Source organism: Neoarius graeffei, chromosome 5 (genome assembly GCF_027579695.1).
Source record: "Neoarius graeffei isolate fNeoGra1 chromosome 5, fNeoGra1.pri, whole genome shotgun sequence".
Lineage (NCBI taxonomy): Eukaryota > Metazoa > Chordata > Actinopteri > Siluriformes > Ariidae > Neoarius > Neoarius graeffei.
This window is the reverse complement of record NC_083573.1, coordinates 91,810,082-91,827,390: the sequence shown is the minus strand read 5'-3', so window position 1 is coordinate 91,827,390 and position 17,309 is coordinate 91,810,082.

Here is a 17,309-nt window from a genome sequence, read left to right as displayed (position 1 = left end):
CCTTCTTAAGTCACCCCAGTGGTTAGAAATTTCATAATGTGTAAACCAAACTATGCCCAACATTTGAGAATGGCGCGTCAAAACGGCGCGTTGATTAGCTCTTCCCTTTACTACGTCAGCAAGGGAGATGATCCCCACGCCCCCCCTCTGGATTCCCACCCACTGTATGGATTGCCCCGCCCAGTTGTAGTGAGGAGACCATAGAGGACACAACAACATGGCATCACCTAAGCGAGCGAAACATGGAAATTGCGCTGTACATGGATGTGACAACACAGAAAAGAGTCTGTTTTTACTGCCGACGGGAGAGCCCCTGAAGACGCAGTGGCTTAATTTTATTTACTTCAATAATACGCCGTCGAGTCTACCTAAGACGGTGTATGTTTGTCGGAAGCATTTTCCTGAGGAATGTTTCCACAACTTGGGACAGTACAGGGCAGGTTTTGCACATCAACTGTCACTGAAGCCTGGGTCCGTACCAAGCATCCCTGCCGCATCAGCAACAAACACCGAACAAGTAAGTGTATAACTGGTCGTTTTGCCGTGTTTTAAAATCGGTGTGTTAGCCTAGCAATGGCTACATTAGCTGTGCAGCTAACCGCTTCCTGCAGTTAGCCAGGTAATCTGCGCTACAAAACTAAAGAGCATGCAGCATGCTCTGTTAAACTGAGTTTAGTCTGGAAATTGACTGTAACTTATGAGCTTATGTTTGACTATTGCTCCGCAATGCATGTCTTCTGTTGGATAAGCGCTATGTTGCTGTAGTTGTTGCTTCTATCCTCTTTGGTTATGGAGTGCATGTTCAAGCCTAGGATATTATACATTCGTAAACTACCACTCCGAACACTCTCACTCTCTGTTCTCTGTGTCACGTTGAGTTTATGAAAGGAGTCCGAGCGAGAACGGGGTTTTGTCTTAGCAGCGTGGCTATAGGCGCTGATAGCAGCAAGTATGTGTGCGCGCAGCTTGGTCAAGCCCCTCCCCCTCCCCCATGGCCCACCCCCACCCTCTACCCTTCCCCTCCTCCTGCTTCTCATTAGCAAAATGACGCACTGGGAAAAGCACTGAAATGGGGCTTTCTCCCAGGAGGCTATATTTACGTGCCGAGGGTTCATTTCGAGAAAGGCTGCGGATATAACATCCAGAAGCCTCCATGAGCCCGTTTAAAGCATCAACAAACCACCATGCCATGGGACCTTTAAAGCTGCCAGAGCAGCTTGAAGGTCCATTGGATCGATGTAATCAGACATGCTCTTACTTTTTTACTTACTTTCTTACTTCCCGGGCTGGCGTGTACAGTATATGACATATGTATGACGTAAACGCGTACCCAACGTGAGCAGATCCGAGCAGAGTTTCGCGTATTGGGTAGTTTAGACGGATATGCAACGGGGGCTGTTTTTAACTTATCCACTCTGGAAGGCATTTTCAATTTTTTCCGTTTTTCAGCCTCGGAAACGCCGTCCCCGTGTAGACGAAAGGCACTTCCGATAAAATATTTAGTCGTTTTTACCCAACAGCGTCCTCGTGTAAATGGGCCCTTAGATTGACATTGGATTGCTTTTTGTGTCTGACCTTGGACTGATTTGAAAATCTGATGTGTATGAACTCTGGACTGCATTTGGAATCCTTATTAAACTGGAAATATCTGAGAAATCTGAAATTTTTGGGAAGACCTCTGTGAAGGATCATTGTGGTGAACCACGGTACAGTCTGTCAGCATTGTAGTATACAGTGCCTTGCAAAAGTATTCATCCCCCTTGGTGTTTGTCCTGTTTTGTCACATTACAAGTTGGAATTAAAATGGATTTTTGGAGGGTTAGCACCATTTGATTTACACAACATGCCTATCACTTTAAAGGTGCATATTCTTTCGACATGAAGAGAGGCAAGCAATTTCATCTCATCTCATTATCTCTAGCTGCTTTATCCTTCTACAGGGTCGCAGGCAAGCTGGAGCCTATCCCAGCTGACTACGGGCGAAAGGCAGGGTACACCCTGGACAAGTCGCCAGGTCATCACAGGGCTGGCACATAGACACAGACAACCATTCACACTCACATTCACACCTACGGTCAATTTAGAGTCACCAGTTAACCTAACCTGCATGTCTTTGGACTGTGGGGGAAACCGGAGGAAACCCACGCGGACACGGGGAGAACATGCAAACTCCACACAGAAAGGCCCTCGCCGGCCCCGGGGCTCGAACCCAGGACCTTCTTGCTGTGAGGCGACAGCGCTAACCACTACACCACCATGCCGCCCTGGCAAGCAATTTATTATATATTTTTTTTCCATCAAAGTTGCATTTTGTGGCCTCGAAGTTAAGTTTTAGTGTGCCGTTTCTAGAACACAACATCAAGATACAACACCTTTTACTTAGAAACATTTTGGCCGATGAGCAGTAAGACAACAAGAATCGAGAGATTTGCATCAGTTGACTAGGGTAAGATGTCGAGCCGCTATCCATACACTGCCGGATAAAGCTGATTTGGCCTAATCATTGTCTGAAATCTCAACAGCTCGCAACATGAGATGAAAGAATGATACAAAAACCGCGTTATTTACTCAAATGTATTCAATGTATTTTTTCATTTACAAACCTGCGGGTATGTACTCAGGCTGCCAATCAGTGTGTGACTCCCCCTTTGAAAAATCTTAGCTACGCCCCTGGCAGCTGTAATTGTAGCAAAAGGTGGCTCTATAAAGTATTGACTTTGGGGGATGAATACCTATGCACACTCCAGATTTCTGTTTTTTTCATCTTAATTATTATTCGTGTCACAATAAAAAATAAAAAAAACAATATGCATGTGGTAGGCATGTTGTGTAAATCAAATGGTGCTAACCCTCCAAAAATCCATTTTAATTCCAGCTTGTAATGCAACAAAACAGGACATACCAAGGGGGATGAATACTTTTGCAAGGCACGGTACCTATTAATGGATCCAACCAAGCAAGTTCAAACTTCAAACAGTACTCTTCTTCAGATGATTGTAGTTCATATGTAAATAGTTCAGATCTCTGTTAAAATGGCTTGGTCCAAAAAAAAAACAGTAGAAGTACTTACCTTCAGATGAGTAATTCTACTGGTTTTGTGGACCAAGCCATTTTAACAGAGATCTGAACTATTACATATGAACTACACTTCCAAATGAGAATCCTCCACAAGTTAAGGATTTCACATCCATTTCTAATAAATGTTGATGTTTGCTTATTAACCAATGCAAATAAAGGGGCAGCATGGTGGTGTAGTGGTTAGCGCTGTCGCCTCACAGCAAGAAGGTCCGGGTTTGAGCCCCGTGACCGGTGAGGGCCTTTCTGTGCGGAGTTTGCATGTTCTCCCTGTGTCCATGTGGGTTTCCTCCAGGTGCTCCGGTTTCCCCCACAGTCCAAAGATATGCAGGTTAGGTTAACTGGTGGCTCTAAATTGACCATAGGTGTGAATGTGAGTGTGAATGGTTGTGTGTCTATGTGTCAGCCCTGCGATGACCTGGTGACTTGTCCAGGGTGTACCCTGCCTTTCACCTGTAGTCAGCTGGGATAGGCTCCAGCTTGCCTGTGACCCTGTAGAACAGGATAAAGCGTCTAGAGATAATGAGATGAGAAATAAAATTGCTTCTGTTTGTGTTGTTGCATGTATAAAATTGTGCATGGGACTGGAAAGCCTAATATAATATCAGTGAACATTTCTGGCACTTTTTTCTTCCACTTTCTTCTTCTTATTTCGTATTCCACTTTCTTATCTTTATCATGCAAAAACGCTCATTTCTGGATTTTATCACAATATTAATCATCTGTGTTGTACAAACTTTTTTTTCTTCATCAAGATTGACAAGTTAACCCTAACACAATCTGTCTGACTGTGGATTGGTGGAGTCCAAACTCTTTAGAGATGGTTTTGTAACCTTTTCCAGCCTGATGAGCATCAACAACGCTTTTTCTGAGGTCCTCAGAAATCTCCTTTGTTCGTGCCATGATACACTTCCACAAACATGTGTTGTGAAGATCAGACTTTGATAGATCCCTGTTTTTTAAATAAAACAGGGTCCCCACTCACACCTGATTGTCATCCCATTGATTGAAAACACCTGACCCTAATTTCACCTTCAAATTAACTGCTAATCCTAGAGGTTCACATACTTTTGCCACTCACAGATATGTAATATTGGATCATTTTACTCAATAAATAAATGACCAAGTATAATATTGTTAGCCCCTGTTCAGGATACAGTAACTAAAATCAAGCTAATCAAGCAGCTCTCTGAAAGCCTGGGACCTTTTGAGGAAGCAGCAGATAAATGTCAGGCTGATAAAGTTGTAACTGCGAGTTATGTTATTCCATATGTCAGAAGTCTTCATCATGCGGCAGCAACAATGAAACCAAGTAAAAATGTCACAACCATAAAATCCTTGATTGAGAAATGGCTAGCTAAATTTGAAGGTGTGCAGTGGTTTCATTTGGCTGCCACTCTGGACCCAAGATTTGGACTTGATTTGAAATTTGACTGGTGCATGGGTCAAAGTCCTTCCTGTGCCAGGACCTAGTCTTCCCGGGCAGTCTCCCGTCCCAGTACTAACAGCCCCTTAAGGCACATTGGGCGGTGCCGACCTCCACTTCTATTGCTAGGTTTCGATCACATGACTTTTCTTAGCAGTTTTACTGGAAGTATTAGCTGGCGGTCTAAACGGCTTGCAAACAACTAGTGATAACTTATCAGAGTACGCTCATAATCTAGAAGCCACCGCTCACTTTAGATATATTCAGAAGATTGCTTTGTGCAATGGAATCGACCCCTACAGTCTGGGAAAGAAGGATTTGTCATACAATCTCGAAAGCTACCCTTCAGTTGAGTTCCCTGACATCTCGAACTATCTGGTGTTGCAGACATCCTTCTACATCACAAAACAGATGAAAGCGTGAAAGAGTATGGAGGCTAACAACTTTTTTGTATGTGGCTGGGTAAAGGACCTTGGTATCAAGTCACTGCCGAATTAATCCTGTATTGTTTTTTTCTTGTGTAAATATGTTTTTTTTAAAAGCTTTTCATTCACGTCTTTACAATGAAGCACTGCAAGTTGAAGTGTAAACAAACAACAGTTCGCTTGATTCTCACTTGTGTTGGCTCTTATCTCTCAGGTAAATCATTCACAAAGATCATCAGAAACCCCTTTAAAGACCTGGATCTTAGTTAAACAAGATGGAGAAGTGATCACGGCGCATTGTAACTGTATGGCTGGGTAAGAATTTTGTCGCGACCTTCATGCATATGGACTTTGTGAGGAGTAAACAAAGAAACAGCTGTGGACTTTAGTGCTTCGTGACTAAAAAAGTACCATAAAATAACGACACATAGCAAGAAAAGTACTTGGAAAACACTAAGGACATAGCTGACAGGGATATACAAACCTTTCACCAAGTGATCACTGCAAACTCGAGCATGCTTTGACTCGGCTCCCTTCGATTTCACTGAGAGGTTCAAAAGCCACCTTTCTCCATGTCTTTTTGTGAAATCCTGTGTTCATTCACCCTTTTTTTATTAGTTCATAGGGAACCCTGAAGAAACTTTTATCAGTTTCACGGTTTGATCGATTCAAACATCCTAAAACAACACAAGCGTAAGGCATTTTTCATGCGAGCAATGCACCTTCTCTGTACAAATGCTTTGTCAACTGAGCTTTGGTAGACCTCCAGTTAAAGTTTTGAATAACTAATGAGGTGGATGTGACGTCAAATGAAACCCAGCAATAGCCTTCAGCCTCTTACCTATACAACTAGGGTTACAGTGGGGGGCTAGTCCTCTGGTAACCACAAGCTTTTGACTTCCCTACTCATATCTGTATTGCAGCGTGCCTTGCCAGACAGCAGTAGGTACCATTTTTATGATGGTCTTTGGTATGACCCAACTGCAAGTAGAACTCACAATCTCCCAATCAAGAAACAGACACACTAACCACTTGGCCAGCTCACGGTCTGGTGCATGTGTGGAGAAAGAGAAAACATGAACGACATTCTAACAAAGAACATCCTCTCACTCTTTCCACCAAAAGTAGCAACTACTAAGATTGAGCTTTAGCTGCAGAGATTCATTTGATATTACACTCAACACATTTTAATCCAAAGCTAAACACTCACAATAAAACTTTTTATTATTTAATTCAGCAGTAAATTTACTGTTGCGAAAGTATGAATGCAATTAAAGCATTTTTTTGGGGGAAATTCTCTTTACAGCAATGAATAAATCAAGTCCTCTGACAATAAAAATAAGAAAAAAAACCCATCATCTGTGGCAGTCGCAGGGCTGTAAAAAGCCTGTCCAATCATTTCATTCGGTACGGCCTACCTGCTTGTCTGCCTACCTACCTACCTCTGCACTCATTGTGTGTGACGGGAGTATAGATAGTTTTCACATGACGTCACAGAGTCGGGGATTCCCTGGTGGCAGCCATCTTGGAGGGCTAGCTTACCGTACGGGTCACTGAGCACACATTGTAGCATGCGAATTACATTCATTTATATATTATTTACATTTATAGTTACATTACTACTATTTAAAGCTAGCAATGGTGCACACTTGTTGTATTCACGGCTGTCATAATAGGTCAGATGATGAAGTCAAGCGGAGCTTTTATGGAATTCCCACTGTACGGGAGCACGAAGGCGAGCAAACAAACTCAGCATACAAAGGAGAAATCTATGGCTTGCGAGAATCAACCGCAAGGATTATCAGCCTTCCAAACACAGCAAAGTCTGCTCCGATCATTTTATAAGTGGTAAGTTGTTTAAATAAACAATCAATTGTGTTTAAGTTTGTTTTTGGAAACCAAAACATCGTGTAAACAATCTCTGGAGAATGCCTAACCGGAACCACTGAGCGTACGTTTACATTGTAATGTACACTTAATATCGCTCGTTTGTCACATTTCTATTTGAAACTTGTCACTTCATTCACGCAAGGGTCATTTTTGAAAACCATTTTAGGTCTATTCTGTATGATTTGATTTGTGTTTGGGATGCAAACAGCGCGCCTTTTGGCGGATGCCGCCTGAATCGCGCAGATCCGTTTTTTTTTTTTTTTAGGGGGGGCACTGGAGTGTCTGATTATAATTTCAAAGTAAATTCTGTATTAAAATTACTAAATAATCAAATCCGTTACAGTCCATGAAACAGGAAGTATAAGGATGAGAAAAAAAAACAGTTTAAATGGGGAAGCTGCGCACATTTGTGCAGCCTGAGCGGTGTGCAGGACTGCGCAAATGTGCGCAGCTTCCCGATTTAAACTGTTTTTTTCTCATCCTTATACTTCCTGTTTCATGGACTGTAACGGATTTGCTTATTTAGCAATTTTAATACAGAATTTACTTTGAAATTATAATCAGACACTCCAACGCCCCCCCTAAAAAAAAAAAAAATCGGATCTGCGCGATTCAGGCGGCATCCGCCAAAAGGCGCGCTGTAAATATATAAAGTTGTATATATCAGACAGCCTTTAAAGTTTGATGAAGTCAGTTTCAGGCTTTGGCAGTTTCAGGCTTTGGCAGCCCTGTGATAGTCACTTGAAAATGCATCTTTGTCCACTTCGTAGGGGTCAATTCCCCCAATCAAGGCCAGTTTGGCTGCATACCGTTGTCGTGAGATGTCGTCTAATGTATCTATATACTTCTGTTTGCTTGATTTTGCCGACATTGATCTTTATTTTAGAAAACTGACTATATAACTTCATAAATTCGTCCGAGATAACGTAGCCAGTAGTGGCGATGGTCCGTTTTGTTTGCCCTCCAAGATGGCGGCTGGGGGGCGTTCCCCGGAATGCCGTGATGTCAGTGAAAACTATCTATTGTTAAAGCTAGTGAGCTAGGTGACAGCTGTGAGGACTAATAATAAGCATTGTTTACAATCATTATGGTAATGTTAAGTGTTATCTTACATGTGAATGAGACATGAAGTAGTTAGATATGACAATGATGCGCTACACTTCCCTCTCCTCCAATGTGCTCCCCCAATGTGGCTGCATGGTAGTGTAGTGGTTAGCATTGTCACCTCACAGCAAGAAGGTTCTGGGTTTGAGCCCAGTGGCCTTTCTGTGTGGAGTTTGCATGTTCTCCCTGTGTCTGCATGGGTTTCCTCCGGGTGCTCCAGTTTCCCACACAGTTCATGTACATGGTTAACATGGTACGGCCTTGGGCTGAAGTGCCCTGAAGCAAGGCACCTAACCCCCAACAGCTAAAAACAAAAAATTAAATTTGGCAAAAAAAAAAAAAAATCCATTGTGTAAATGTGAACAGTATTTTGCAGATTCAATAGTTTAATAGCTGCTGTTCTGCTTCAGCTTCCATAAACAATCTAAAAACCAGAAAACAAAACCTGCCTGCACATGTACAGTTATAATAATAAACCTTAACTGGTTTATTTATAGGTTAACTGGTGACTCTAAATTGACCGTGGGTGTGAAAGGTTGTCTGAGCCTATCCCAGTGGGCATTGTAACATAGCTGCCCACTGCTCTGGGTATGTGTGTGTGCTCATTGCTCACTTGTGTGTCCACTGCTTCAGATGGGTTAAATGCAGAAGATGAATTTCACTGTGCTTGAGTGTACATGTGACAAAGACTTCTTCTTCTTCTCATGGACTCGTCCTCCAGCAGTGATTGGGCACTGTGCATTCATGTGTTTTGTAGGAGTGGCTTTGATAGAGGACTGAAAGGAGTTGTGAGATTTTTTAGTTGGATACTTTTCCAATCTATCTTACTCTTGCTGGTTTATCCAAAAAAAATCTGCCATAATATTAAAACCAACTGCCTAATATTGTGTAGATCCTCTATGTATGTGCCACCAAAACAGCTCTGACCCGTCGAGGCCTCTGATGGTATGCTGCTGTATCTGGCACGAAGACATGTGCAGCAGAATCTTTTAATCCTGTAATTTGTGAGTTGGGGCCTTCATGGATTGGACTTGTTTGTCCAGCACATCCCACAAGTTCTCAACCGGATTGAGATCTGGGGAATTTGGAGGCCAAGTCAACACCTTGAACTCTTTGTCATGCTCCTCAAACCATGCATGAACAATTTTTACAGGGTGTCAGGAAGCATTATTCTACTGAAAGTGGACACTGCCATTAAGGAGTATCATTGGCATGATGTTCTTGGTCTGCAACAATGTTTAGGTAGGTGGTATGTGTGAAAATACCAGCCATGTGAATGCCAGGATGCAAGGTTTCCCAGCAGAACATTGCCCAGAGAATCACACTGTCTCAGTCAGCTTGCCTTCTTCCCATAGTGTATCCTGGTGCCATTTCTTTTCCAGCCATCCACATGATGTATAAGAAAATGTGATCATCAGACCAGGCCACCTTCTTCCATTGTTCCATGGTCCATGATCATGTGCCCATTGTAGGTGCTTTTGGCAGTGGACAGACAACAGCATGAGCACTTTGACTTGTCTGCAGCTACACAGCCCCATATGCAGCAAGCTGCAATGCACTATATGTGTTCAGTCAGTAGGCACTTCGGATTTTCAAACTGAAGCCATTTTACATTTTGTGTATGAAATATATCCCAGGTCACTTTTCATTTTACATCATTTGTGTTTTCTTTCAGTCATTTTGTAACATAACATACGAATATCGTATATATATATATATATATATATATATATATATATATATATATATATATATACTGTATATATATCCATCCATTATCTGTAGCCGCTTATCCTGTACAAGGTCGCAGGCAAGCTGGAGCTTATCCCAGCTGACTACAGGTGAGAGGCAAGGTACAGTCACCAGGTCATCACAGGGCTAACACATAGAGAAAACAACCATTCACACTCATGGTCAATTTAGAGCCACCAGTTAGCCTAATCTGCATGTCTTTGGGGGAAACCAGAGTGCCCGGAGGAAACCCATGCAGACACACAGAAAGGCCCTTGTCAGTTGCTGGGCTCAAACCCAGGACCTTCTTGCTGTGAGGCAACAATGCTAACCACTACACCACCATATATATATATCAATATCAATATCCAAGGGATCCACTGCTGCCTCACAGCAAGAAGGCTCCGGGTTTGAGCCCAGTAGCCGACAGGAGCCTTTCTGTGTGGAGTTTGCATCTTCTCTCTGTGTCTGTATGGGCTTCCTCTGGGTGCTCCAGTTTCCCCCACAGTCCTTGACATGCAGATGAGGTAAAATACCTAGCCACTGGGGTTGCACAAGCCAGTGTGTACTTAGTACCGGTCCCAAGCCTGGATAGATTGGGGAGGGTTACATCAGGAAGGGCATCTGGTGTAAAACCTATACCAAATCAAATGTGAAACAGATCTTCTGTGGTGATCCCAAACGGGAGCAGCCAAAAGAAGATGATAATGGCGTAAGAGTAAAGAAATGTTCACCTATATCCTTTATTGTACTTCACAATATTTGAATTTTTAACCAATATCCAAGGGATGTACTTCTACAGCAGGACTATAAGCCAAGGTAGTATTGAGCTGATATTCAGTAAAGCTTTAGATATAAGTTTACTCGAGGGGCGCCTCCAATTATCGACACAAAGATCATAGGCAACGGTTTTCAATTTATGCACATTTGAAACTTTATATGTTAAAAAAACCCTGTAATTTTCTTCTGGTCCCAAGAAGTATTGTTAATAAGTGAAAATTAAAATAAGTTAGCATGGATTGTGGCGAATTTCTGTTCGGCGGTTTTTGTGACAACTCGGCGCGTGACGTCATTCAAGACAAACAAACCGCTTGAGTTGAGTCCACTTCCGTTTACTTGCATTGCCGTTTGGCTTGAGTGCAGATGTGCGTTCGGGAATTTCCAAAGAAAAACCATGCCTTATTGTTGTGCAGTGAACTGTAACAACAGGACTGGTTCAGGAAGAAGTTTTTACCTTTTTCCAAGAGAGGAGAAGAGGCAGAGAGAGTGGATTGGCTTTTTCTGAAAGAGGAGAAGAGGCGGAGCGAGTGGGTTGGCTTTTTTCGAAAGAGGAGAAGAGGCGGAGCGAGTGGGTTGGCTTTTTTCAAAAGAGGAGAAGAGGTGGAGCAAGAGGGTTGGCTTTTTCCGGAAGAGGAGAGGAGGCGGAGAGAGTGGATTGTGTGCGTGAAGCCAGAGGGTTGGCAGCCAGGTAAATACGCCACTCTGTGCTCCGATCACTTCGACGACGATTCATTTTTGAAGAATCCCCATCTGTTGGAGAGTTTAGGTGTCAGTGTCGGACAGAGAAGGCTCAAACCTGACGCTGTTCTGACAAAATTCGAGCACAAAATCAAGCAGTCAAAGAAGAAATGGACCAGCAACGCTCAAGCAAAAAGGAGAAGATTGGAGGTAAACATTTTTACCTTTTTCATTTAAATGCTCAGTAGTTGAAAAAAAAATCATTGATAGACGAGATGAGATGTCAGGCCCGATATATTGACACTGGGAAATACCACAGATGGCAGGCTAATGTGGCCTACTGGCGCACTGTCAAGTAATCGTTACCTATATCCATTATGGCTTCGCAATGGCCATAGGTTCATACATATATAGTTTTACCTCTTGATATTCAATTTGGAGAGTTCCTACTTCAAAATCGCTATCGCTTTCAAACCTTTTACACAACCTCTCACGACCAAAGTCCATACACGTGTGCTCGGTTCGCAAGTACTGTAAATACAGAACTGCTCCCAGTCGGTTTGCCTTGAATGATGTCACGACGACTGTCCCCTGGCGGTAAATGTGCATGTGAGAGAGATGTAAACAAACCTTCGGAACTTGCACGGTTAAATATTTTAATCGTTTTATTCAATTTTAGGGTGCAAATTAGACACCAGGAAGATTGAATTCGCTTTTTGGGTCATTCTTCTAGAAAAAAAAGTTGATATTCTACGTTCCACCTCTGACCCTTGCCTATGACCTTTAATTATCTTTTAGCCATTGCAAAAGTAGAAAAGACTTTCAGCACGTAAATTATTCATGAATAATTACTCAAACTTCCACTGGGAAAAAAAAAAGAGTTAATTCCCAATTACTTAGTGTATCAGATCATGTGACACCGTTCCACAATTATTGACACCTTTGTCCACAATTATCAACACTGTTCCACAATTATCAACATCCAGATGGTTAGTTATAAAAAATAAATAAATAAATAAATAAATAAATAAATGATTGGTATGTGGTATTAAGTTAACAAAACACAGTTTTTATTTAAAATTTGTTTTACATAGACTTATATTTATTACAAAATATCTTTTATATAAATATATGGATGTCGGTGTTTATGTAAATGCGGAAGTAATTCTAATGTTTGTAAACAAATGAACTGATAATGTTTAACCTGTCAGAAAATCATTTTGTTCCACTTTCTACCCACTTTCTAAGCATTTTTGTAGATCACATTTTGTTAAACATTTGTTGTTGTTTGTATTAATTTCTAGTTTTGTAGTTTACCAATAAATGTCAACAGAGTATTGACATTGTAACCACATGAAAATCCAGGTCAAAGGTCACATGTCATTCCTAGAACCAAAATATAAAATGTCTACTGATATTGTAATATGTGGTAGATATTTACAACAAACTGCAAAAAAATAAATATTTTCTGAATGGAATAGAAAAATCTGAATATTTCAAGCATGTATTTTTTTATTTTTTATATGCTAGGAATTTAATTCTGGTCTAATTCTATTTATTGCAATAGAATTCCAAATACTCTATAAACATTCCATTCTGTTATGAATCAGGAAAAACAATATATTATACATCCCAGCACTTTTATTTTTTAAAGTACTTCATTTACTTCAATAATGTTACACAAAGATCAATCCATAACAGCTGTAAATGTCCCTTAATTCCACAGGGTGTCGATAATGGTGGACACCGGTGAAAGTGATCACTATTATCGACACCTCATGTGACTTTTCAAATGCATGTTTAGATACAAAATGACAACTGTCAAATGAAAAAATAAGAAATAAAGGAATATCAGTGAATTTGATTAGTAAAAACATGTCCATGATCGGCGGCACGGTGGTGTAGTGGTTAGCACTGTCGCCTCACAGCAAGAAGGTCCAGGTTCGAGCCCCGTGGCCGGCGAGGGCCTTTCTGTGCAGAGTTTGCATGTTCTCCCTGTGTCCACGTGGGTTTCCTCCGGGTGCTCCGGTTTCCCCCACAGTCCAAAGACATACAGGTTAGGTTAACTGGTGACTCTAAATTGACCGTAGGTGTGAATGTGAGTGTGAATGGTTGTCTGTGTCTATGTGTCGGCCCTGTGATGACCTGGCGACTTGTCCAGGGTGTACCCCGCCTTTCGCCCGTAGTCAGCTGGGATAGGCTCCAGCTTGCCTGCGACCCTGTAGAAGGATAAAGTGGCTAGAGATAATGAGATGAGATGAGATGTCCATGATCTTTCCACCATGCTTACCTGCTATGATAACATCCAGGTTTTCCTCAAATTACTGATCGTGCTGAAAAAAATTCCATCTCAGGTAATGAGCTGTACCATCAAACAACAAGATCAAAGGGTGAGGCGGGTCTTCCGGTTGATTAATTAACCAATAATAACTGTTGTAATTGAAACTCACCTTTGTAAAATTGTTTTTTAACTGGTAAATCTGAAAAGGTGTCAATAATTATGGACTGTCGATAATTGTAGCAGCTGCTCTATATCTGTTCATTATTTTTCTATCTCTGTCAAACCCAAACACATGCACCACTACTGGAGAAAAAAAAAATGTACAGTGAAAAAAATCTTACATGATTACACCACATTAACGACTTGTTTTCCCTCTTCTAGTTTTGAATTTCCATGTATATTAACTCGTCCTGATATTGGGTTACTAAAATTGAGTAGAGGATATGTCCCTGATTATGAATCAATTATTTATTTACATTTTTTTTACATTGATGATGATTTTATTCAGGCATCTTATTTAGATGTTTAAACAAATCAAGGAATATATCACATGTGCAGCATATTTATACTGTGAGTTGGCATAGTGGTTAGTATGTGTCTGCCTCTTGAGCAGGAGGTTGTGAGTTCTACAGTGCTCATGGTTGGATTGTACCAAAAACCATCATAAAAATGGTACCTACTGCCATCTAGCAAGGCATGCTGCAATACAGATGTGAGTAGGGAGTCAAACTCTCGTGGATACCCGAGGGACCCCCCCGTATCCCTAGTTATGTGAGAGGCAAGAGGCTGAGGGCTACTGAAATGGAGATCGGTGCTGCCTGATGTGCCTTGTGGCATGGGAAGGACTTTGCAACATATTTAGGCAACAGCACAAGATTAATGATATAATTACATATATTTGCTATGAGTAACAGACATGATTCATTCTTTGGACTAAAACCAAACTTGAGTGCAGTCTTACAGAGACAGCTTTGATCATGGTAGCATGGTGATTTCTCCCACCTTCACAAAATATGATGGTAGGTGGATTGGCTATGCTAAATGAATGTGTGTGCACATGGACTGATGCCTTATCCAAGGTGTATTCTGTCCTCACACCTAGGTTTCCGAGGATAGACTCCAGATCCATCACAACCCTGACCAGGATAAAGTGCTTAGTGAAGATTGAATGACCTTATGCTAATTTTTAATGAACGCAGAGAGGGTCAAATAGTTAAACATTTATATGTTAGTCCTGAAGGCATGATCATTTTTCCCTCCCAAAAGATTACAATAACCTTGATTTGAGCTCTTCTTACAAATTTGCACTGATGAGAGGAAGTTGTGATTTTGCAGGGTTTAAGATGACCATCTGCTTGAACTGTGTCTTTAATTTGGTTTGATTTGACACAAACTTCTCTTTAAAGTGGAGAGATGAAGAAACATGACACGGCAGTAACGGCTTCACACTGCTAAATTCTGAAAATTAATCCCCTGACGCTGAGTGCTGCATGTTTTAATTAATCACGCCTGCCCAAGTGTTTGCTTAAGCTGTCAAGACTTAAGAATAATGTCACAATGTCAAGCTTATTTATTCCTCGGACCACTTTAAGACTTCAATCAAGTGTACCCTCCGTGGCTCTCCATGGGGGAGTGAGACGAGGTTTAAGTGCTCGCAGTGTGCTACAACCTGACATAACATACAGCTGAGATGAGAAACGGCTCCATTGCTGAGTCCCGAACCCAAAGAGACTCGATCACCAGGGAGTAATTAAACACAGAGATTAACTTATACACATGTCTGAATACCTCCCTAACAAATAAGATGACATTACAGGGGGTTTAGCTGCAATAGTTACAAAAGTCAACAACTTCAAATTTAATGTCCCCCCACCAAAGTCTCTTTCAGGTTGCCATGTATTTGCACTTTATTTGTTAAATTGCTTTTAATTCTCAAGAAAAGCAAAGAGGATTAGAGGACCATGTCTATCACGTCACCCCAGGTACTGTGGATTATTGTAAAATTGAGTTTTTCGCAGTATTACTACTTAAAGCACAGGGAGGATGCAGTAGTTTTTTTTTTTCTTATTTTCTTAAGTGCATGTAATAACTTCAAACTTTTCCCTCTGTAGTTTTCCCAACAGTAAAAAAAAAATAAAATAAAATAAAAAAAACCCCGAAACATTTGCAGAAACATTAATTCAACATTTATGACTCTTGATCTTGGTTCGTTTCTGCAGCTTCAGTGTGTAAATTATAATTTATTTTCCTGAAACTTTGAGTCTGACTTTACTTTCTTTGACTTTAGAGTCTGATAGTAAATCTGACAGCAGTTTTAACTCATCTCATTATCTCAAGCCGCTTTATCCTTCTACAGGGTCGCAGGCAAGCTGGAGCCTATCCCAGCTGACTACGGGCGAAAGGCGGGGTACACCCTGGACAAGTCGCCAGGTCATCACAGGGCTGACACATAGACACAGACAACCATTCACACTCACACCTACGGTCAATTTTAGAGTCACCAGTTAACCTAACCTGCATGTCTTTGGACTGTGGGGGAAACCGGAGTACCCGGAGGAAACCCACGCGGACACGGGGAGAACATGCAAACTCCACACAGAAAGGCCCTCGCCGGCCCCGGGGCTCGAACCCAGGACCTTCTTGCTGTGAGGCGACAGCGCTAACCACTACACCACCGTGCCGCCAGTTTTAACTCTCAATTGTTATTATTTTTTGTGGTATAGTAATATATTACTTAAGGATGATGATGTTCATCCTTTGGGGTCGAGGATGACCATGACTTCAATTTGATGGGTGGCGGTTGTGGGTCCGGAGGTGAATGATGAGGCCAATCCGGGCTTTGAAGGTATACCTGCATGTTGATATTCCACATGCCAAGATTGAGTACCTTCACTATCTTTTTGTTGTATTTTGACCACTGAGAGAGATCCCCGCTTGCCGCAATGTGCTGGCCAGGGTGAGGTAAAGCAAGCTATGTTTGGGGCACCTTTTCTAGCCCCTTCCTCCATGGAGGTGAGCAGAGCAAATCCTAAACAGGGCTGCTTAGACACCCAGGGGGCTGCTGAACCCTGCTGCTGTGTCCTTCCAGCAGAGAGTGACTCTATGCCCTGAGCTGCCTATGTGCAGGTTCATGACTACAGCTTCCAGTGTTTCCGCACCTGCTGCTTTGCCCCTTGTCCATTACCACAGGACTTGAATTTGAAGCTATGATTTGCATGTGACTTGGATTAGAATGAGGGAGAGTTGTACAGCCGTCAGCCTCACTCTCTTATCCCAACCTAATTGGGTCCAGGGTCAAGACAGAATCAAGACTGCTGGAGCTAGGTTGGGATGCAGTGGATGTCCAACAGTGTTCTATGTGTTGCACTGTGCCCTGATCACACTCCACAAATGCTTTGCTGGGTCTGTCTTCCCACCCACTGAACCACCAGGTGGTGGTCTCCTCTGTGCAGTCTGCCAAGCCCAGTCTTCAGTCATAATTCTGACCAGGGGAAGCAAGGGGTTGCTTGTGCTTGCTCAAGGCACCACCCCAGACTTGTGGAAGGAAGGAGATGCCTTACTACTCCATTGCGTGGCAGTCAAGGATGGCACATGCCCACTGCCCTAAACTTAAGAATGGTGACCACAGGGCTACATGACACTTACACAAGCCATTCCTGATAACTATGATAAACCTACATAAACCTATTTGTGGAGTGGCCTGGGAAGACAAAATAATATTCATATTGGTCAAGAATGTGAATATCAGCACTATTTGCGCCAGTGTCTGTCTTATCACCTGAGCTAAATGTCACTTAAACATGAGCTCCACTCCACTGATCTGTTCACACTAACATCAGTGGGGAAATAATCACTGATTCATTCACTCACTTCTGTCCTGTTGGATTAATTGTCTTTGTTTTAGACCATTTAAACATTT